At 43.2% G+C, this 22,155-nt stretch overlaps 1 protein-coding gene across 7 annotated transcripts in view; it reads right to left on the reverse strand.

Moving 5' to 3' along the window:
- Positions 1-22,155, reverse strand: part of MCC (MCC regulator of WNT signaling pathway) — a 338,297-nt gene that overhangs the window by 155,734 nt on the left and 160,408 nt on the right. Inside the window, exon 1 of one of the 7 annotated variants that reach the window (XM_060201293.1) lies at positions 19,194-19,314. The exons of the other annotated variants lie outside the window; for them this stretch is intronic. The gene's annotated coding sequence lies outside the window, so the exon portion shown is untranslated. Of the gene's footprint in view, positions 1-19,193; positions 19,315-22,155 lie in introns of those variants that run through there. 7 annotated transcript variants of the gene reach the window in all.

The following is a 22,155-nucleotide window of genomic DNA, read 5'->3' on the forward strand; positions in this document are numbered from 1 at the left end:
TCATCACCTAAACATATGTATAGAGATCCTGCTGGGTAATTTTTAAAACTAGTAACTGTGTTTAATTCTGGAAAGATTAATTTATCAGAATAGGAGCTAGAATATAGCTCACTCTGTAAAGCACACGCTTTACCATATGTGGTGCCCTGGCTCTAGCTCTGTCTGGCACCATGTTGGAATGGCATGGGCAGCATCAGGAGAGCTCCACAGAGCAATGACATAGTGTCTCTCTTCTTTTTCTCTCTCTCTTTCTTTCTTTCTTTCTTTCTTTCTTTCTCTCTCTTCCTTTCTTCCTTTTTTCCTTTCTTTCTTTCACTTCTTTTTATTTTATTTATTATTTGACAGAGACAGAGAAATTGAGAGGGTGTTGTTAAAATTTCCAGAGGCTCTGGCCGGGCTTGCTTCACGGCGGGTAACAGAGACGCAGAGACAACGGCTGGGCAGGGCAGCTGTATTTCTTTATTCAGGAACAACGATTCACAAACTAAGACAAACTAATCACCAAACAAAACTCTGCTGTCTCTTTGCGGCGGCGCAAGCACTCTCTCTTTTACTCTGGAACTCAGGAACCCTCTCCCTTACTCTCGAACTCAAAAACTCTCGCACCCTCGCAGTCTCGAACTCCAGAACTCAGGAACTCTGTCACTAGGGAACTCAGGAACTCTCGGACTCCGGAACCCTCTCCCAGGGTCCCTTGGGGCGGGGCCAAGCAGGCCCGCGAAATTAACAGGACTCATCCAATTCTCTTGGAGGGGGAGGGCTAGAACAAGCCAATGTAAAGCATACGACAATTCCCCCTTTTCTTTTTAACTAAATGACTATAGTATCAAGGGTGTGGGGTGAACAGAAACATATATAACCAAAACCAGCATGTTGCCAAGGGAAGGCCTGAGGGGGCCATATCTGAAAAAAAAACATTTCTTGCCTCTGGGGGGCTACTTGCCTCGACGGGCATTTGCATGGGGGCGGGGAACGGCCTAGGATCCCAAAGGCAGCTGGCTGCAACTTACTTACTATGAAACAAAACTTGTTATTAGCATATCTACTGCACGATCTAACATTTCTAATAGAGAAGGAATTTGAGACTTTTACATATCAACAACGTCTTTTAACCTTTTGTTACACCCATTCAAGATGGAGACACACCCTAGGTGTGGGCCGGAGAGGAAACCTCAGGCATGAGAATAATTAGCATAGCCATTGTGCGATCTACCATTTCTAATAGGTAGTGTTTTATATATCAACAAGTCTATTTAACCTTTTGTTTAGACCAACTTAGTTAAAATATATTGATTGTTAACTAATTTTTACCTTAGACTTTAAATGTAAGTTAATTTTATCTTTATGATAATTATATTGAAAACCTTTTTCATTTAACTTTGACTAGTAAGAATTTAGCCTTAAAGCTACTGTTTATCAAACTTTAAACATACACATAAACATGGTCATTAATACACAAGGAAAGAAACCTTTGTTACGAAGACATGTCATTTTAAACACGAATTTAAGTCTGTACTGTCTTAGTTGTTGGGGGGGGGGTTCACCATCCAGAGGTGGCTTCCCGTGTAGCTCCACTTCTAGGAATTGCAGGTTGCGATCTCTGCACGAATCTCTGCGTACTCCAGCTTGTCTGCCTTCAGACCGGACCGGCGGCTGGAGATCTCGTGTGCCCAGTTTCGGCAGGGAGCCCGGGGGTCCGGGAGGCCCGGGATGGTTCCAGAATTCATAGAAAGAGAGCAGGCAGGCCATCTTTGTAGAAGTCGTGAGCCTAGGTGCCCAGGGGTGGCGGCCATGATAGGCCGCCGCGGCCCTGCCCCATGGCCCTGCCATGTCTGCTGCCCTGCTCGCAGTGGCCAAGCAGTGTGGAGGGATCACGCGTCCAGTGCCCTGCGCCACGCGGTGGAGAGCCGGCTCCTGTGGGCTGGCCTCGGGCTCTTGCGTGTTGGCATAGAGCTCCAGCATGTTGGCATTGGGCTCCAGCATGTTGGCATCGGGCTCTAGCGAGCTGGCATCAGGCTCTTGCATGGTGGCGTAGGCCTCCTGCGGGCTGTGGGGCTGCGGGGCTGCGGGCGCGGTTCGCGGGGTTGTCTGGGCGCAGCCGGCTGGCTGACTGTTTAACCAGGTGGAAACGGCAGCTCCGTGCCTTGCCTCCCACCCGCTGGCTCTTCCCGCTGGCTGTTCTGAGTCCGCCCGAGCGAGTGGAAACCACAGAGTGGTCCAGAGATAAATGTTCCAGAAACAGCAAAACAGTCTCGTGAAGAAAGAGCAGAGGCCTTTGGAGATCTCTTCACAAGCAGAAGAGAAGGCCATCGTGCATAGGTAGCCAAATTGTCTTTACTTATCTGAGAGATGCGCAGGTCAGGTCCACGTGGGCGCCATTTGTTGTTAAAATTTCCGAAGCTCTTGCCGGGCGGGCTGGCTTCACCGGCAGGTAACAGAGACGCGGAGACAACGGCTGGGCAGGGAAGCTGTATTTCTTTATTCAGGAACAACGATTCATAAACTAAACCAAACTAATCACCAAACAGAACTCTGCTGTCTCTTTGCGGCGGCGCAAGCACTCTCTCTTACTCTGGAACTCAGGAACCCCTCTCACAAGCACTCTCTCTAACTCTCGAACTCTCGCACTCTCGAACTCCGGAACTCAGGAACTCTGTCACTGGGGAACTCAGGAACTCTGTCACTGGGGAACTCAGGAACTCTCGGACTCCGGAACCCTCTCCCAGGGTCCCTTGGGGCGGGGCCAAGCAGGCCCGCGAAATTAACAGGACTCATCCAATTCTCTTGGAGGGGGAGGGCTAGAACAAGCCAATGTAAAGCATACGACAAGAGGGGAGGGGGAGATAAAGAGACAGAGAGACGCCTGCAGCTCTACTTCACCACTTGTGGGGCTTTCCCCCTGCAGGTGGGGACCAGGGGCTTTTACCTGGGTTCTTGCGTATTGTAGTGTGTGCACTTAATCAGATGCACTGCCACTGGCCCCCCTCTCTCTTTCTTAACTTAAAAAAATTTTTGAGTCAGGAGCTCACTGAGTGGTATCTAATACTTGTACAAGTTCATTCCCTGGCATTGCATTAAAAATGCTATTATATCAACCAAAATTGTCCAATGTCTGTAATAGGAAAATGACATTTATATCAACTAATCTCCTAACTTATTTTTTGCTTCCTGAAATGGACTATAACTTGAGTTAGAGCTGCAGACACAAAAACAATGAAGCAAAACTTCCAGAAAATATCTCACTAATCAAAAAGAAAAAATACGTATGTCTGGTGCCTTCCCAAACACAGTTTTCTCTTCATACACAGGACCAAGATCTTGGTTCTTACCTTCTACCTGGTCATATTGCAGCCAAGCAAAAAGTTCCCAATCCCCAGCCTCCCTTGTAGTTGGAGGTGAGTGTAGTCATGTGACAGAGTCCTGGCTAATGAGACATAAGCAGAAACACTTTGTAGAACTTCTGCGAATTGTCTTGTGCGTGTGTGTGCATGTAAGAGAGAGAGAGAAAGAGAGGCATCCATCTCTCCTCTCTTCTGCCATCCTTGCTGCTGGGCATTTTGACATAAGTCAAGTTCAGCATTGTCCTTGCTTCACAGAAATAAGGTCCATCTAGAGAGCTAAAATTTTCCTGGGGTCCTCAGTAACTGTGTAAATCCTGCCTGTCAGCTCTGGACTGTTTAACTCCAGATTTCTCTCACAGAACAATGAGGAGTAGACTTCTGTGGTAAAAGACCATCATTGAGACACTCTGGCAGATGAAACCTGAGTTGCCTTTGGACAATTTAGTCAATCACTTTGTTATGGGGTTGCTATAAGGAATGAAACAGCATCCGTGAAGTGACTGGTGCAGGGTTTGGGACTAGGTATACAAATAAGTCAACAAAAGTACAGTTTTCCATCACAGTTTCCAGTGAGCAGCCTTCTCAGCATAAGCCTACTAAGAGGTACTAAGACGGATATTCAGATGAGGAAGGGACATAATATTGTCTAGGTAGCATATTGATGGTAGGGGTCAGCATGGGAATGAGGCCACTTTGCTGGAGTTCTAGGTTTATCTTAAAGATCTGGCTGTCAGGTTTCTGAATTCTCAGTGAAATTTCAAACCAAAGCGTAAGCAAGCTGAGAATGACCCCCTTGACCCTTCTTGTACAAATCCAGGCGTGATGTGTGGAGGGCATAAATCTACACATGCCTCTTATTTCTAGAGATGAAAGGCATCATGCATTTCGTAAGCTGTTCTGAGTCCCATTTTATAGTGTGTATCCAAATGAAAATAAACCACCTGGAGATCTTGCCATAAGAAAACTGTTAAAATGTTGTTAATTTTGGATGATACACTGCTTGACTAATATTTCATTGCTCAACTGGTGGTAAGGAGAGGCTTGCTCAGCCACTGACAGTGAGATTGCCCAGCCATCTCAGGCTGACTAAGAAACAAGCAAGGCCTAGTTGACAGCCCCTCCTGGTGATGGGTTCTCCTAGGCTGAGTGGTTGATGTCCTATAGAGGATCTACAAAGGGAAGACAAAGCACCTAAGAAGCCTTTGTAGGCCAGCAGCCCAGACTCTGATGATCCCTCATAAGCCTCCCTGTGTCTATGGCTGAAAGGTGGCTCTCCATTTTGTTGCTGCTGGGAATGAAGAACAAATACACCTCCATGCTTAGGTTGACACCACACTCTCCTGTGCATCATTACATTGGACCAACACATCCCACCAGCACTCCTGTGATCCACAAGGAAGCTACAAGCAATTGCTTTTCCCAAAAACCATCATGGGTAAGTAGACCCAGGGCCTAAAACTCTAAGTATACCATTTTAGTTTTCTCTCTAAGGTTTTGGTCTGCTTTTGAATAGTAGTGTCTTCAAAGGGACTCACACTTTCCATGGTCACTTCTGTGACAGAGGAAGTCCATCTCTCAAATCTTTTTGCCTCCAGGGTTATTGCTGGGGTTTGATGACTGCGTTATGAACCTACTGCTTCTGGTGGCCTTTTTTTTCCATTTTTTAAAAAAATTATTATTGGATAGGACAGAGAGAAGTTGAGAGGGGAGGGGAAGATAGAGAGGGAGAAATAGAGACACCTGCAGACCTGCTTCACCGCTTGTGAGGCAACCCCTCTGCAGGTGGGGAGCTGGGGGGCTTGAACGGGGAATCCTTGTATAGGTCCTTGTGTTTTGTACTATGAGTGCTTAACCCAGTGCACCATTGCCCTGCCCCCTATACCTTAAATCTTCATCCAGATATAGCAGCTATGGGCACTGCTGGAACAAGAGCTAGACTTATTTCTCATCTTACAGAGAAATTCTTATCACCTGCCCAAGCTGGTTTCCACCCAGGAAGATCTACCTGCGAACAAGCCCTGGCCCTCTCAACTTACATTGAAAATGGATTCCAGAAGAATTTAAAGATGGGTGCTGTCTTTGTTGATCTCACAGCAGCCTATGACACGGTCTGGCACTGTGGTCTCCTAGTCAAGATCTCAAGATGCCTGCCTCCATGGGTGGCCAACACTATATCGTTTCTTCTCCAAAACAGAAGATTCCGGGTGCATCTGGGTGACAAGTCTAGCAGATGGAGACTTGTCTCAAGTGGCCTCCCCCAGGGCTCTGTTCTGGCTCCTACGCTATTTAATATTTACATCAATGACCTCCCAGAAACTTCTTCAAGGAAGTTCATCTACACCGATGACATCTGCTGTGCAACTCAGGCATCCAAGTTCGACATCCTCAAGGAAACACTCACTAAAGACATGTCTCTGATATCTGATTACTGTAAAAAATGGCGACTAATCCCTAGCACTGCAAAAACGGTATCATCTGTTTTCCAACTACACCATGCCTCGGCCTCGTGTGAGCTTAATGTGCAGCTTGGCGATATGAGAATCCGGCATGAAGCCCAGCCAGTCTATCTCGGCGTTACTCTCAATCGCACTCTGTCATTTCATGAACATCTCATAAAAACTGCAGCAAAGGTGGGTGCAAGGAATAACATCATTGCAAGACTGGCCAGCTCCTCATGGGGCGCGAGCGCTTCCACACTACGATCATCATCTCTGGCATTATGCTATTCCACTGCAGAATACTGTGCCCCAGTATGGTTCCGTAGCCCCCATGTCCACTTGGTCGATTCCAAATTATATTCCTCCATGAGGATAATTTCTGGAACTATCCGTTCCACCCCGGTTCCATGGCTGCCAGTTCTTAGCAACATCGCCTTGCCAGATATTCGTCGGGATGCGGCATCATCTAAGTTCATTTCCCACGTCTACGCTCGACCGGACCTGCCAATATACGCGGATATCTTCGCCCACCCTGTCCAACGCTTGACATCTCGTCATCCAATCTGGTCCCCTATGCCTACACTGAACTTCTCTGTTCCAGACTCTTGGAAACAGAGTTGGCAGTCAGCTGAGGTAAAGAACAAACACCTCATCACAGACCCCTGCAAGCGTCAACCCGGCTTTGACCTAGCACGTTATGATTGGGCCCTCCTCAATCGCTATCGAACAGGCCATGGCCGGTGCGCCGCTATGTTCCATCGCTGGGGAGCCAGAGATGACCCGAACTGCCCCTGCGGCTACAGACAGACTATGACCCACATAGTCAACGACTGCCACCTCTCCAGATTCAAAGGAGATCTCGAAACTTTACATCAGGCTCAACCTGACGCTGTTGACTGGCTACGGAAGAAGGGCAAACGCTAGAAGAAGAAGAAGCTAGACCAGGCATTCCATGATGTTGGCAACTAAGCTCACCCAGGACAAACCTTGTTGTTGCCTTTCTTTCTCCTTCACTTGCTGCTTCTGGAATTCATATAGCCCAAGTGGGTTATCTCTATTCCTTCCTACTAAATGATGATAGGAATTACTATTTTATCCTTCTAACCTGCCCTCCAGATAAGTGGCATATGTGGTTCTTGCTTGCATTTAAGTGATGAGAAAGGGTAGTGCTACTTTCTTTCATATAGTGAACTGTACTCTACTGTAAAGGATAAGGCTGGGGAGAGAGTACAAAAGTAGCATACCAGACCCCCCACATACATGCATTTTCTTTGTTTTAGTGATTTACAAAATTATAAGATAACAGGGGTGTGATTCTATACTATTCCTACCACCAGAGTTCTGTAGCGCCATTCTCCTCCAGCAGAAACTGCCTTAGATATCCCAAGGTCTCACACACACACACACACACACACACACACGCATGCACGCACGCACGCACATATATTCATCTATGTTTATTCACTTCTATAGCCCTGCCTTCACTTCCTTTTTAAGCCACACTTAAACCTGTTACTACTTCCGAGTGCCTTCCTTTTTTCCTCTTCCATTTCAAATAAGAAAAGCAGCACCAGACTTCCTCTGGGCACACCAGACTTTTCTGGCTAAAGCTCAGAGGTCCCTGGTTCAATCCCAGCACTACCATAAGCCAGAGATGAGCAGACCTGTGGTTTCTCTTGCTCATTAAAATAACTTTAAAAGTCTTTTAAAAGGTAAATAAAAGGGCAGTGGGGAGTAGGCACAATGGTAGGATGAAGGAACTACAGGCAGAAGGCATTGAATTCTAGTCTCTGACATTCTAGGGTGACATTCTGGTCTTTTTCATATTCCTTATTAAATAGATTTTTAAAAAAAACTTAAAAATAGGGGCCATATAGTGGTGCACTTGGTTAGCACACAAGGACCTGGGTTCAAATCCGTGGCCCCCAGCTGCAGGGGAAAGTTTCATAAGTGGTGAAGCAGGGTTACAGGTGTCTCTCTGTCTTTTCCCTTGCTATCTCCCCCTCTCAATTTCTTTGTCTCTATCCAATAATAAATAAATACATTTTTAATTTTTTTAAAAATATTTTTATATTTATTTTTATTTATTTATTCCCTTTTGTTGCCCTTGTTGTTTTATTGTTGTAGTTATTACTGTTGTAATATAGGACAGAGAGAAATGGAGAGGGGAGGGGGAAGACAGAGAGAGGGAGAGAAAGACAGACACCTGCAGACCTGTTTCACCACTTGTGAAGCGACACCCCTGCAGGTGGGGAGCCAGGGCTTGAACCAGGATCCTTATGTGGGTCCTTGTGCTTAGCGCCACCTGCGCTTAACCCGCTGCGCTACAGCCCGACTCCCATAAATACATTTTTTTAAAGAAAAAAAAAAGAAATCTAGGGAGTTGGGTGGTAGTGCAGTGGGTTAAGTGCAGGTGGTGCAAAGTGCAAGGACTGGCGTAAGGACCCTGGTTGGACCCTCTGGCTCCCCACCTGCAGGGGAGTCCCTTCATAGGCAGTGAAGCAGGTCTGCAGGTGTTAATCTTTCATTCCCCCTCTGACTTCCCCTCCTCTCTCCATTTCTCTCTGTCTTATCCAACAATGACAACATCAATAAAAACTACAACAATAAAACAACAAGGGCAACAAAAAGGGAATAAATAAATAAAAATTTTTAAAAAAGAAAAAAAGAAATCTAAAAAAAAAAAACCAACACTTAAAAATAGGACTGGCAAGATATAGTCCACCTGGGAAAGTGATGCTTTTTCATGCATGTGACCCAGGTTTGGTCTAATCTGCCTAGTAATAGGGGAAGCTTTGGCACTATGGTATCTCTCCCTCATGGTCACTGTCTTTCTCTTCCTATATGGGGTGGGGGGAGTTGGTTTGGAACAGTGAAGCCTCAGCGATGAGTGAAAAACTAAAAATAAAAGTAGAGAAAAGTGCATCTAAATCCTAAATGCTACTCATGGCAGACTCTGTGCTAAGTGCTGGCTACAGTTTATCTAATCTAACCAGATTCAGAGTACTGCAAAAGAAAGTCAGTGTTACAATGCCAATGCCAACTTCTGGGACTATCGTAGCATTCAAACTGACTTGATAACAATAACATTAACTTATTAATTACCATTTTATGTAAACTTAGCAGATGTCATGCATTTGGGGGAAACACATTTCATGCAGTGTCTGATTCAAGTCTCACTTCAATGCCAACAGATAGGTAGAGAAGAAAACCAAGGCAGAGAGGAGAGTTTGGAAATCAGCCTGAGGGCAGAAAATAAATAACAGAAGAGACAGTAACATGGTCATGCCCTGCTCCAATCTCTGTGTACCTTGGTGTACACACACAATGTACTTTACTGGCACTGTTTTAAAAAATATTTTATTTATTTATTAATTAGAAAAATAAGGGGAGAGAGAGAAAAAACCAGACATCACTCTGGTACATGTGCTGCCGGGGATTGAACCCAGAACCTCATGCTTGAGAGCTCAGTGCTTTATCCACTGCGCCACCTCCCAGATCACCTTTACTGGCACTTTCAATGCAACATACCACTGATTTTCTTTGGTGTGTGTGTGTGTGTGTGTGTGTGTGTACACATATGTGTATGTATGGGAATGGGGGGGTCAGATGAATGTACTGTCAGGGGCCAGGCTTAGGGAGAAGCAGTGTCAGGACCTGAGAGGGGAGCAGGGGGAGGTAACAAGGCTCAGCTCAGCTCACAAGAATTTAAGAAACTTTAAAAAATGTATTTTATGGGGGCTGAGTGGTAGTGCAGTGGGTTAAGCACACATGCACACATGGTACAAAGCACAAGGACCTGCATAAGCACCCCGGTTCGGGACTCCAGCTCCCCACCTGCAGGGGGGTCGCCTCACAAACAGTGAAGAAGGTCTGCAGGTGTCTATCTTTCTGTCTCCTCCTCCTCTCTCAGTTTCTCTCTGTCCTATCCAACAACAACAACAATAACAATAACAACAATGACAATAAAAACATGGGCAGTAGAGTGGAAAAGATGGCCTCCGGGAGTAGTGGATTCATAATGCAGGTACTGAGCACTAGCAATAACCCTGCAGGCATATATATATATATGATTTACTTATTGATGGAGACAAAAAGAGAGGGGAAGGGAAGATAGAGAGGGAAAGAGAGAGATACCTGCAGTACTACTTCCATGCTTCCCCCACCCCTCAGGTGGAGAATGGGGTTTGAATAAGGATCTGTGTGCACTGTAACAAGTGCACTCAACCAGATACACCACTACCTAGACCCTCTTTTTTTTTTTTTTTTTTGCCTCTAGGCTTAGTGCCTGCACAATAAGCTCACCATTCCTAGCAGTCCTTTTTTCTCTTCTTTTTGGGATAGAGCTACAGAGAAAAACTGAGAGGGAAGCGGGGGTGGGGGGGAGATAAAGAAAGACACTTGTAGCACTTCACTACCCTTGAAGCTTCCCCTCTGCAGGTGGGGACCAGGGGCTTGAACCCTAGTCCTTGGGCATGGTAATGTGTGTGCTTTACTGGGTATGCCACTCCTTTCCCTTAGGAGACTCTTTTTCATGCTCCATGATTTTTTAAACTCTTCTGAGAAAAAAAAGCTCCAACCTTAATTTGGCACTTGGGGCTTTGGAAATATTCTTTGCTCACTGGTTCCAGGAAGGATCTGCTCACCATACAAGGAAGCTTGTATACTTCTATAAGAAGGCCTATACAGAACCGGTCAGCAAAGATCATTGCCCTAGACATTGAAAGAGTACTCAGAGCCACATTTAATCTTACCACTAGTCAAGAAATAGAGAGTATCTAGTCCAATTCCCTCACTGTAGACATGAAACAGACCCAGAGAAACAAAGCTCATCAAATTCAGATTTCCTCATTCCCTGTACAGAGGCTTCCTATCCCCCACCTTATGGCAATCCAAGAGCTCCTGGGTAGTGAATAAATGTGCAAACCCCACTCCTGTCCTTGGAAATAGCAGGAGACATCTGAAGAGAGAGAGCAGCCTCATTCAGCTTCCTCTCCAAGACTCCCACATCCCTAATTCAGACATAAAGAACAAAAATCGCTGGCAAAAGGGTAGTGTTCCTTGCCAGATGGACACAATCATGTCTGTTCAGTGGCTTCCAAGTCAGGAACATTCCTATTTACTACAAGAATGCCAGCTAGGCACCTGTTGTGTAGTATTTCAAGAAAGGCTGCTCATAGACATGAAACTTAACACTCATTAAATACTATCTACAAGAAGGCCCCATTGCATGCAAATCACCTTTTGCTGCCCTACCTCAACCCAGAAAGCAGAAGCTTTTTGTCTCTCATTGCACTGGGTCTCAGACAGAGGATTCTTTTTATGAGGAGAAAACAAAATTGTAAAATTAGTATGGGGGAAGGTAAAAATTCTTCAAAACTTTTGACATTCTGAGATATAGAAGACCACTTAGCTGATACCAGACACAGGGAAAAAGTCAGAGAAAAATAAATCTCCAGCTATTACCATCCTCTTTGAGGGTGCATAGCATAGTGTAGGTAGATAAGTCATTGGGGGATTATTTTAATCAATAGGGTTTAATATTTTTAAAAAATAATGAAATAATTTGGCAAGAAAGTCCAACCCACACTGCACTGGGAGAAGCTTCAGTGATGCAATATCTTTCCTTCTTTCATTCTCATTCTCCCTCTCCCTCTCCATCTCCTTCTTCCTCTCTCACACACACTAGAGCACTGCTCAACTATGGCTTATGGTGGTGCGGGGTTTGAACCTGGAACTTTGGAATCTCAGGCATGAGAGTCTCTTTGCATAACCATTATGCAATCTATCCCTGCTTCTGTCCTTTTCTTTCTATTTGAAAAATGCCAGTGTAAAGTAATGAAGTCTTGGTAAAAACAACAAACAAAACAACAGTAGAGCTATATATACTTTAAATTTTACTGTGCACATGTAATACAGTAGTTGCCAGTAAACATATGCCATGCAATATTTTCCACTAATAAGTAGATTCTTATTCCATTTTCAAAGGAAAACAAAACTACAAGTACAAACAAGGACATTTGGAAAGAAACACAGACAAATAAAGATACAGCAATATAGTGGCAGTACTCCCAAAGGTGGGCTGCATCCTAATGACACTCATGAAGGAGATGAAGATGTAACAATTAAGTCTGCTAATCAGAGGGCATGAATATTTCAGTGTGCATGAAATGCTGATGTGACCCCTGAGGCAGAAACCCCCTCAGAGAATGATGTGAACATGAGTAAAGAGTTCTCTGACAAGGCCTGCATCATTCATAAATTTTTATATTGATCCAATTTAGCAGGTATTGAATTCCCCATTCTAGAGAAACCAAGTACCTTTTATGGTGAAACAGTCTATAAACTCCACAGATCAGAAAAGGCCGAGGTATTTTAATAGCAATAGTTGAAAGGATTTGGGAAAGGCCCCCCTTTTCCCCTCTTTTAACTGGTTTGAGGACAATGCCCCTTCCCATGGAAAAACTACTGAAGTTTAAAGATTTAAGGTAGTTTGTGTAATTTCATATACACATGTACATCTAATGTGTGTATGTGATAGCTATACATACAGTGTACAAACACGGACTTTCATATATGAAAAACTCAAGGTGCACACTCTCAAACTTGAAACACAGTAAATAGTCAAGATGTTGATTATTCCCAGTTTGAAAAATACTGTTGGGGAGTGGGAGGACCAGGCAGTGGTGCACCTGGATGAACTCACACATTACCATGTGCAAGGGCCCGGATAATGCCTACAAGGGAGAAGCAAAGCTGCAGGTGTTTATCTTTCTCTCTTCCTAGCTTCCTCTCTATCTTCCCCTTCCCTTTCACTTTCTCTAGTCCTATCAAATAAAATAGGGGGCAGGAGGGAACAGGAAAAAAAAGGCCACTGGGAGTGGTGAATTTATGGTGCTAGCATTGAACCCTAGCATTAACTCTGGTGGCAATAAAAACAAAACAAACAAAAAAATAAATAAATGCTGCTGGGGAGATAACATAGTGGTGCACCTAGGACTTGCACGCTAGAGGTCCCAGGTGCAATCTCCTGCCCCACATAGTATGCCAGACCCAAGCATAGTTGGGGGGGGGGGGGGGAGGGATTAAGCATATGCTACTCTCTGAGATAAAATTACTTGAAGATACTTGGTGCCATAAGCAAGTTCTCACTTGCTCATTCAAAGCTCAGGAGACCCCACTAGGGAAAGACAGAGACAGGCTGGGGGTATGGATCAACCTGCTAACACCCATGTCCAGCAGAGAAGCAATTACAAAAATCAAGATCTTCCACTTTCTGCATTCCATAAAGAATTTTGGTCCATAGCTCCCAGAGAGGGAGAAATGTTATTGGGAAGATAACTAGAGGGCTCTGAAACCCAATTCCATTAGGACCTAGAGAGAGAAGACAGAAAAAGGAAAAACATTCTGAAGTAATAATAGCTTTGACTTAAAATGGAAGAGAAGGTAGAATTATAGAAAAAAAAAAGATAGATAGACAGACCCAGGAAGAATCACTGCAGATTCCAATGGAGGGAATAGGGACACAAAACTCTGGTGGTGAGAATAGTGTGGAATTTGTACCCACGTTATTTTATAATTTTGTAAATCACTAGTAAAAATAAAAAATATATATAATAAAATAACAACAAAGCTCAGGAGAGGGTAGGAGAGGCACCTTTCCACGCTTCTTGGTGTTCCCTCTCCTCAGGATGTTGCATACTGCTTCAGAGGACACAGTGTTTAATAGAGAAGAAAAGGAGCTAATGCTAGCCCCAGCCAGAAGTAGCTTGTTCCTACAAAGGACAAAAATGGGAAAAGGAAGTTGAGGAAGAAATGAAGGGGAGAAATAGGATAGCAGTTATGGTACAACAGCAACAAAATCCCAAACTAATTCAATCTTTTAGAAGTTGTTAAAATTTTCTTTTCTTTCTTTTTTAAAATTTATTTATCTTTACCAGAGCACTGTTCAAGTCTGGCTTATAGTGGCATGGGGGATTGAAAATGAGACTGGAGCCTCAGGCATGCATATCTCAGGCATATCTCTCTCTCTTTTATTTTAATATTTTATTTACTTATTTTTAATGAAAGAGACACAGAGAGAAAGATACACACAGAAAGTTACCAGAGCACTGCTTGGCTCTGGTTTATGGTGAGGCTGGGGATTGAACCTGGGACTCTGGAACCTCAGGCATGAAAGTCTTTTGCATAACCATTATGCTGTCTCCCTAGCCCAAGTGAGAGTCTCTTTACATAACCATTATGCTATTTACCAACACCCCCCCCCAAGCTGTTAAAATTTTCTAAACCTCTATTTACTCACCATTTGAAATGGGAATAAGACCCAAACATACAAAGTTGTGAAAATCAAATAAATATATTATATGTGAATGACCTAAGGACAGTAGGTAGAATGCTAGCCACAAAGACTAACTGCCTGCCATCCTAAGCAGCATGATTATCATGCTAAGTTTGGGGTTTGCTGAAAATGTCCAAATAAAATGGGACCTTGGAAGCAAGTATGGATTATTACCAGATTCTTTGTTTACACACATGCTAATTAAGCAATCAGAGTGACTCATTATATTTCACACTTTGCCTTCTACTTCTAGCATTTGCCCTTCTTCCGTAGCCAGTCAACAGCGTCAGGTTGAGCCTGATGTAAAGTTTCGAGACCTCCTTTGAATCTGGAGATGTGGCAGTCGTTGACACTTTGCCTTTAACTAGTGCAACAGAATCAGCTACTCCCTACACCTTAGCCTAACCTAGCTTGTAGGTAAATAGGCAAACATATTCATCCTAAATAGACTGGAAACTGCCGTAACTTTATGCCCAGCTATATCTGGTTTCCTGGGCCCTCCTACCACAAGGTAAAAGGATCAAGAACCAAGTGAGAGGGCTCACACCCAATTAAGCACACAGATTACCATGTGAAAGGACCTGGGTTTGAGCTCTCCACCTGCAGGAGGGAAACGTCATGAGCAGTGAAGCTGGTTTGCAGTTGTCTCTCTTCCTCTCTATCTCCTCCTCTGTTCTCAAATTCTATCTATCCTCTCTAATAAAAATAGAAAAGAAAGAAAGGAAGAAAAAAAAGAAGGAAAGAAAGGCCACCAAGAACGGTAGATTTGTCATAGAGGCACATAGACATATATAGAGAAATGCAAAGTTCTATCTGAATAATAGTTTTAAAAAAACTGTAAGCAAGAGTGTGCACAAAAATTTATTTCTGACAGTAAAAAAAAATCCTAAAAGATGAATAAATTGCACAATATGCATAATACACTGTGTTGTCAACAAAATAGAGAAATACATGGAGGAAGCAAGAGGCTGATCAAGATTTCCCATATGTTCTCAATTCATTCAGGTTACTTTCCACCTGTCTCTACCAACAACCTAATGATAAGTTTTCTTCTCTTTCTTGCTTTGATTCTTCTCCATTTTCCATAATAACTATTACTACCTGGCTTGTTTTTTGTTGACTCATTCCACTCAGTTCTACAAAGGCAGACATGTCAGGAGAAACAGCTAGTGAACAAGATGAATTGTGCCTGGCACAAGGTGGAATTTCAGGCCTCTAGTGTTGAATAGATAAATTTAGAAAATTAGCAAATTCGGATAAAAAAAGCTTATATTATCTCTACCCCCCACCATCTAGAGTTCATGTCATTCATAAATTTGTCAGACATTTACCTACACATAAATATGCATAATGGTAATTGTGTGAAACAATATATTGTCTGTTTTCTATGCTTGGAATTCTCCTGATAATTCATGGTTACCAGTATAGATCCTCTAACTCATTAAGTCTTCAGGACAGTCCTCCTCAATCCAATGGGTCCAAGTCCACAGTCCAAATGAATTCTGGCTAGCACACTTCTTGTGTGCCAGGGGTCACATCAACTGCTTTACAAGAGTTTTCACTCCATTCTCACCCAGTGAACTAGGCACTATTGCCAGATTATTTCACGAACAAAGAAATTGAGGCACTGTCCCCTTTTTTTTCCCAGTACATGATACCAACTTCTCCTACCACACTGACCATGACCACACTGCCTTGCCATGGGAATCCTGAGGCACACGTTTCCAGAGCTACACAATCTAGTGTGACTAAAGGGAAAGAAGCAGAGGGTAAAGGTTGCAGACTTGGGTGGCCCTTTACATCAGAGGGGCAGGGGCAGTGCTGATCAAACTGGAAAGGCCAACGGGACTGGAAAGGCAATCTGGTGAGTTCTGACTAGAGTCCCTAGAGCTGCAGGCAAGAAGTTCCCTTCCTTTAAGGCCTCATTTCTCTTACAGGCAATCTGCACTCCCCCTCACCTCCAGAAACCACAGAGCAACAGCAATTGAATAGGTATGTAACAGCTCAGCATTATTTTGATAAACAAAATCTCCTTTGCTCATCTACCCATCAGAAACATACTTTACCGCATGTGTCTTGACAATGTTCTCTTACAGATTTACTTCTCTTTATTTTTATTTAATATTTTATTTGTTTTTCTTGTTTGGATAGAGACAGAAATTGTGAGGGAAGGGGGAAATAAAAGAGTGACTACTTCAACACTGTTTCACCACTTGTGAAGCTCCTCCAGCTGAGAGGTGGGTGCTGGGGACTTGAATCTGCTCCTATGAGCTGTAACATGTGCACATACCAGGTGTGTAAACACCCAGCCCCCATATTTACTTCTCTTACCTGCCCCTCCACTTAACAGGCTCACTCTGAAATTAGTAAATTTACAGGGCAGGTGCTACCTGAATGCCTCCACCATAGATTGGGGAATCTACATTAGCTCTCCACCCTTCCACTGTTGTGGGGGTTCTTGTAGCACCCTCAAAAAAAAAAAAAGAGGAAGCCAAACCTGTGATCTGATGAAATAAACATTCCTTTGATACATGTATGTATAACCAACTGTTTCTGACTCTCAATGGGAGTAGCTTACTATGAGGAGGCACTCACTGCCTTCCAGTCTGTAACACTTAGCTCACCACAAATTCAGCCCAGGCATGGTTGAGGATCTGGCCAAATGGTGGTTTCAGAGATAGCCTGGTGTTTAGAGAGGTAGGAGCTTTTGTGTGATCACAAGGAATAGACAGCGGTCTTTTGGGAGTAAGGTATTCCTTCACCACACTTTTTTGCTCTGCTTTCTCTCATTTACATAGGTTTGTTTATAATGAAAAATCCTCCTTACTTAAAAAGGAGAGCTACTTTCCCAATGCCCCCCCACCCCCCCCCAAAAAAGTGTGGTCTAATCATGAGTTCAAACAGAGCACAAGAAGAGGTAACATCAAATCCTTGAATTTATAGCAATGTCTAAGAACCTCCCCAAACTCTGTTCTTTTACCTCCTGTGATGCAAACTAAAATTCCCTGAAGTTCTTGATTTTGTTTCCTGAAAGCAGAAAAGCAGAGAGGAAGAAGAAAAAAAAACTAATAAAAATTCCTAGGCTGTTTTGGAATGAAACATTTCCAACCTAGATAAAAATTAAAACGTGACTAGCAATACTGCAATTTCAACAAAACCAAAAACATCAAAATTTACCCAAACTATTAGAGTTAAGCTTTACTGCTAAGAAGTTTGCACTGCCAATCATTAGGCAGAAGACAAAATGCAGGGCTGGAAAGAACAGTAAACAGGCTTTTAAATTTTTTTATTTCTCTCTCTGTTTTCTCCCTTTTTTGTTTTTCTTTGTATCATTTTTTTTTATGGGTTTACAGTACAGCTGGAGGTATACTTTCTCATCTCCTCATCATAAGTGTCTGTATTTTCATGCCTGACTTGGGCCCTTTTCTACCATCATGCACCTGGACCTCAAATATTCTCTCCATCTCCTCCCTTTCCCTCCTTTCCTTCCCCAAAGTCTTTTCCTTTGGTGCAATTGGTGCAAAAGCTTTTGCCTGATACTCAGACACAGTCCTCCTTGGAGGCCCCTGTGTGTTTCCCTGGGAGGTCAAATTCTGAAATGCTAATTTCAAAACAAGGTTGGTGATATTACATTTCAAGTGCAAACAATTTTATGAGGTGGCTAATAAGATCCAAAGACTCTGGGAGGTAGTCTTACCATCAATCTCATTGCATGGCATCATTTATCATCATATATTATATACATATATTGAGCTTAGTTCTGAAATCCTAGAAAAACTTCATAAACATGAAATGGGATTATATAGCTCCCAAGAAAGAAGAATGAAGGCAAATTAGCAGGAACTGGCAAGCACACAATGAGCTCTTACACCGAGAGTATACACTAGTGTATACAGCCAGAGATAATGGGTTTCTGGAGCATCACCAGGATCCAGGCTTGCTCTCAAAGTCTCTCCTGACAGCAAAACTTATTATATCTGAGGAAGGGGATCAATGGCTATGGAATTCCTCTCCTGGAAAAATCCTGTGCTACATGGGAGAGTCTCATCTCTCTGGCTAGTAGGGGGGCCAGTAGTTCTGCCTGGGAGCTGAATTGACAGCCTCTTGAAATTCATTCCAGCTCAATGATTTCTCATTTCATTCAAGTAGATGCATGGGGCAAAGCCAAAAGGTGAGTCAACAGGCAGCACAATTATGGAGGGCATTGCTTTTCATGTGGCAAAGGAAAACTGAGGCCAACTCAAGGGAAGCAGAGGTACCTCAGAGTAAGCAATTTTTTGTTGTTGTTGTTATTGTTGATATTTGTTTTCAAGGTTAAAAAAAAGAAAGTTCAGCAGAAATTTCTGGCTGAGCTGTTTCACAGAAGCACAGGACTGGCATACTTAGTTCCCTGTTGTGCTATGACATCTCCATAACTGCAGGGTCTAGGGCTACCAAGAAAATGATCCTACAATAGAGCAGGGTCTTTATTTAAAGTGAGTGATACACAAAGCCATATATTCTCCCAGAAATAGCAGGCTGGAGGAAGAAGCAAAAAAAGGCACAGGGAACCTTAAGTTTTCTTTTCCTTGCTTCTCCCCCCCCAACACCCCCCCCCCCACCTCCAGGGTTCTCACTGGGGCTCAGTGTGGGCACTATGAATCCATTGCCTTTTGGTGGCTATTTTTTCTGTTTTATTGGATAGGACAGAGAGAAATTGAGAGGGGGAGGGGAGAGCAGAGAGGAGGAGAGAACAATAGACACCTGCAGACCTGCATCACTGCTTGTGAAGCAACTTTGGGAACCAGAGGCTCAAACTGGTATATTTGCGGGGGGTGGGGGGTGAGAGGTCCTTGTGCTTCCTACTACAAGCACTTAACCTGGTGTGCCACCACCCGGCCCGGAGAACTTTACCTTTTCAATGAGACAGATCAAAACTCTTTGAAACAATCTTTGCTGAGGCAGAAACCTGATCCGCAACTATTACTTCCCTTTTCAAGTGCCTTCTTGAGTGAAGCCCCAAATTATTTTTAAAAACAAAATAACTGTTTATTGTCTCAAGGTTAAAAATTCTATTTCTTTTCTAATTTAACCCACCTCATTCCAGATGTTATATTCTTCTGAGCAAGAGACTGACGTTCACAGAGGGAAAACTAAGAGTACAGCATCAAAGCATTTTCCAGAGAAAATGAGTATATCCTTGTAAAGAAACAAGGTGAAACTGAGTTTTCTTAGTCATTTCCCTACCCTCGTGCAACCCTGAACTATGGGCATGCCTCAGCAAGCCTGATGGAGCTTACATAATGTTCACGCTCACATCAGTATAGCAACTGGAGAGCCTTAAGGGACCGATAACTTAAACAGGGGGTGTTAAAGTTTTGCTGGAATTTTTTCTCCTAATAAATTTCAGCTGCTAAGAGTATCTTCCAAGCCATTTGAATCAGGACTTTACATGCACTGCTCGCTGAAACCTGAAAAAATAAACTTGCCTTTCTCTCACTGCATTTTATGAACAAAATTCTAGTTAAACACCTATGTTTCAAAGAACTTAAAACCTTTTTCAGCTATGCTCCATGTGTCTGATGAATTCCACAGAAAAACATTAATGGAGTATACACAGTGACAAATCTTTGTTACGAAGATGATAATATAAAACAGACCTTGTTCATGGTGAGTTTGAATTCCAGAATATACCATATGCACAAAACTCTTGCGGTTTATGGGATTGTTAATCTCACAAGTTGAATAGTGGGCGGAGGCCACAGCAAACTATTCCTTTCTGATGACTGTGGTTTTTTATTAACCCCTTCCTAGTGGGTGGGTGTGGGGAGAAGAACTCTGTGGGCAAAGGACTCACTCCATAAAGCTAATTTATGTACAGCATTTTATACCTTAAAGCCAAGACCCCCTGAATTTAGGCCAGACCAGGAAGCAGGCTTCAGCCTCCATAATATCCACTGGCTCTACTAGAAGCATCCAAGAGAATAAATTTTGGCATGTAAAAATAGTGTTGGTTATGTAGGCAGAACTTGAAGAGAAGTTTCTTAACCCCCCCCCCCAACTCCAATCCCCAGTCCTAGAGCAGCCCTGCTCCTTTTAGGATCTGCTGTTGGCCTGAATGCCTGCTTTCCGCCCTGGGGTGAGGTGGGGGGCAGGGAATATATTTCTTCTTCTTCTAGCGTTTGCCCTTCTTCCGTAGCCAGTCAACAGCATCAGGTTGAGCCTGATGTAAAGTTTCAAGACCTCCTTTGAATCTGGAGAGGTGGCAGTCGTTGACTATGTGGGTCATAGTCTGTCTGTAGCCGCAGGGGCAGTTCGGGTAGTCTCTGGCTCCCCAGCGATGGAACATAGCGGCGCACCGGCCATGGCCTGTTCGATAGCGATTGAGGAGGGCCCAATCATAACGTGCTAGGTCAAAGCCGGGTTGACGCTTGCAGGGGTTATATGATACTGATCTGTGATCTTGCTATTTTTTGAATAAGAAAAGAAGAAGGGTGGTCTAAGAGGTGGCACAGAGGCTAGAGCATTGGACTTAAAAAAATGAGGTTCTGAGATCAATACCAGACATCACATATGCCAAAGTGATGCTCTAGTTCTCACTCTTTCATGTTAGTAAGTTAAACTTAAAGAGAGAGAGAGAAAGGGAAGAGAGAAAGAGTGGGAAAGAGATTGAATGCAAAGGGTAAGGGGGTGGGGGTGGATAGAATGGACGTGCCATATTCATGAAGCCCATCATTAATTCTGAAGGAACCTGAGAAACCCATAAGGAAAAAAGGAAAATGAGATAATTAAAGGAATTACCATTCTAAGTTAAAAATAGCCCCACAAGCTCTTTGATAAACTTCTTGCAGGTTCGATTCTGTGCCAAAATGTGTCAAAGGCTTCATCGTGCCTCTTCTCCTGTAATGCCATCCATCCCCATACGCTCTAGCCAACACACCAAGAAGCATTCATGCTTACAGAATTGGGTGTAGCTGAGCAGTGGACTGAGAAACAACTCAAGGTTGTTCTTGAAAAAATAATTCTCTCATTCAAACCTGGTCAGATCACTTAGGTATGGAGCCAGTGGGTTAATGTTCAAGTTCAGAAACTCTGTGTGGGTCACATTCTGGCCACAGGGAGAAATAAGGGCAGTTTTAAAAATGTATCTACTTGCACTCTTGCCAGTGACAGGTCACCTTTTGAACTGTTGTGGGACGAAGTAGGAGAAAAATAGAAAGCTCTGTAGCCAGCCACTCCTGTGTGAGTGTAGGGAACAATCTAGAAAACAAAATGCCCCATTTTTTTAATAGCAGCTATTCAAGCAGCACGAGGCAATTCAGAGAATGGCCAACAAAGTGTGCTGCTTGGGAGATCGCATAAATGATATGTTTCTGTTCTGCTCCAGCTTTTATGCATTGCCTAACTTCACCGTGGTTAAATGAAGCAATTTCTTTTGGGGGATGGCAAGTACATGATACCTCAGCTACTGCTTCTGTGATAGAATTCACTGGATCAACTGTAAATACCTCATTTATGATGTAAAATCCTTAGATTTCTAATAAGATGCCCATGTGAATATTTATTTGAATGGACAAGTTCATCAGTAGGTCTAATCTTCGTGGAAAGAAGCAATTAACATGCCATTTAAAAGATTTTTTCCATATATCTTTGGAAAATATCTTAAAGACAATTTAAAAAATTACTTTCTTTTTAATAAACAAGGACAAGTGGAATTATAGGCTATACCTGGTTCCATTATTTTAATTTCTTTTTTTTAACCTTATTTGTTTTATTTGATAAGACACAGAGAGATTTAGAGGGAAGACAAAGATAGGGAAGGAGAGAGACAGATACCTGCAGGCCTGCTTTACCTCTTGTGAAATTTTTCCCTGGCAAGTGTGGACCAGGGGTCTGAACCCAGGTCTTTGTGCACTGTAATGTGTGCACTTAACCAGGTACACCACTACCCCAGCCCCAGTTCATTTATTTCTTTTGTCTCTTTTTAAAAATATTTTTCTTCAATGAATTTTTCTATCACATCCTTCTATAATGAAGCAAAATCACAGGCAGGAAGCTA

This window comes from Erinaceus europaeus, chromosome 11 (assembly GCF_950295315.1).
Source record: "Erinaceus europaeus chromosome 11, mEriEur2.1, whole genome shotgun sequence".
NCBI classification, from domain to species: Eukaryota; Metazoa; Chordata; class Mammalia; order Eulipotyphla; family Erinaceidae; genus Erinaceus; species Erinaceus europaeus.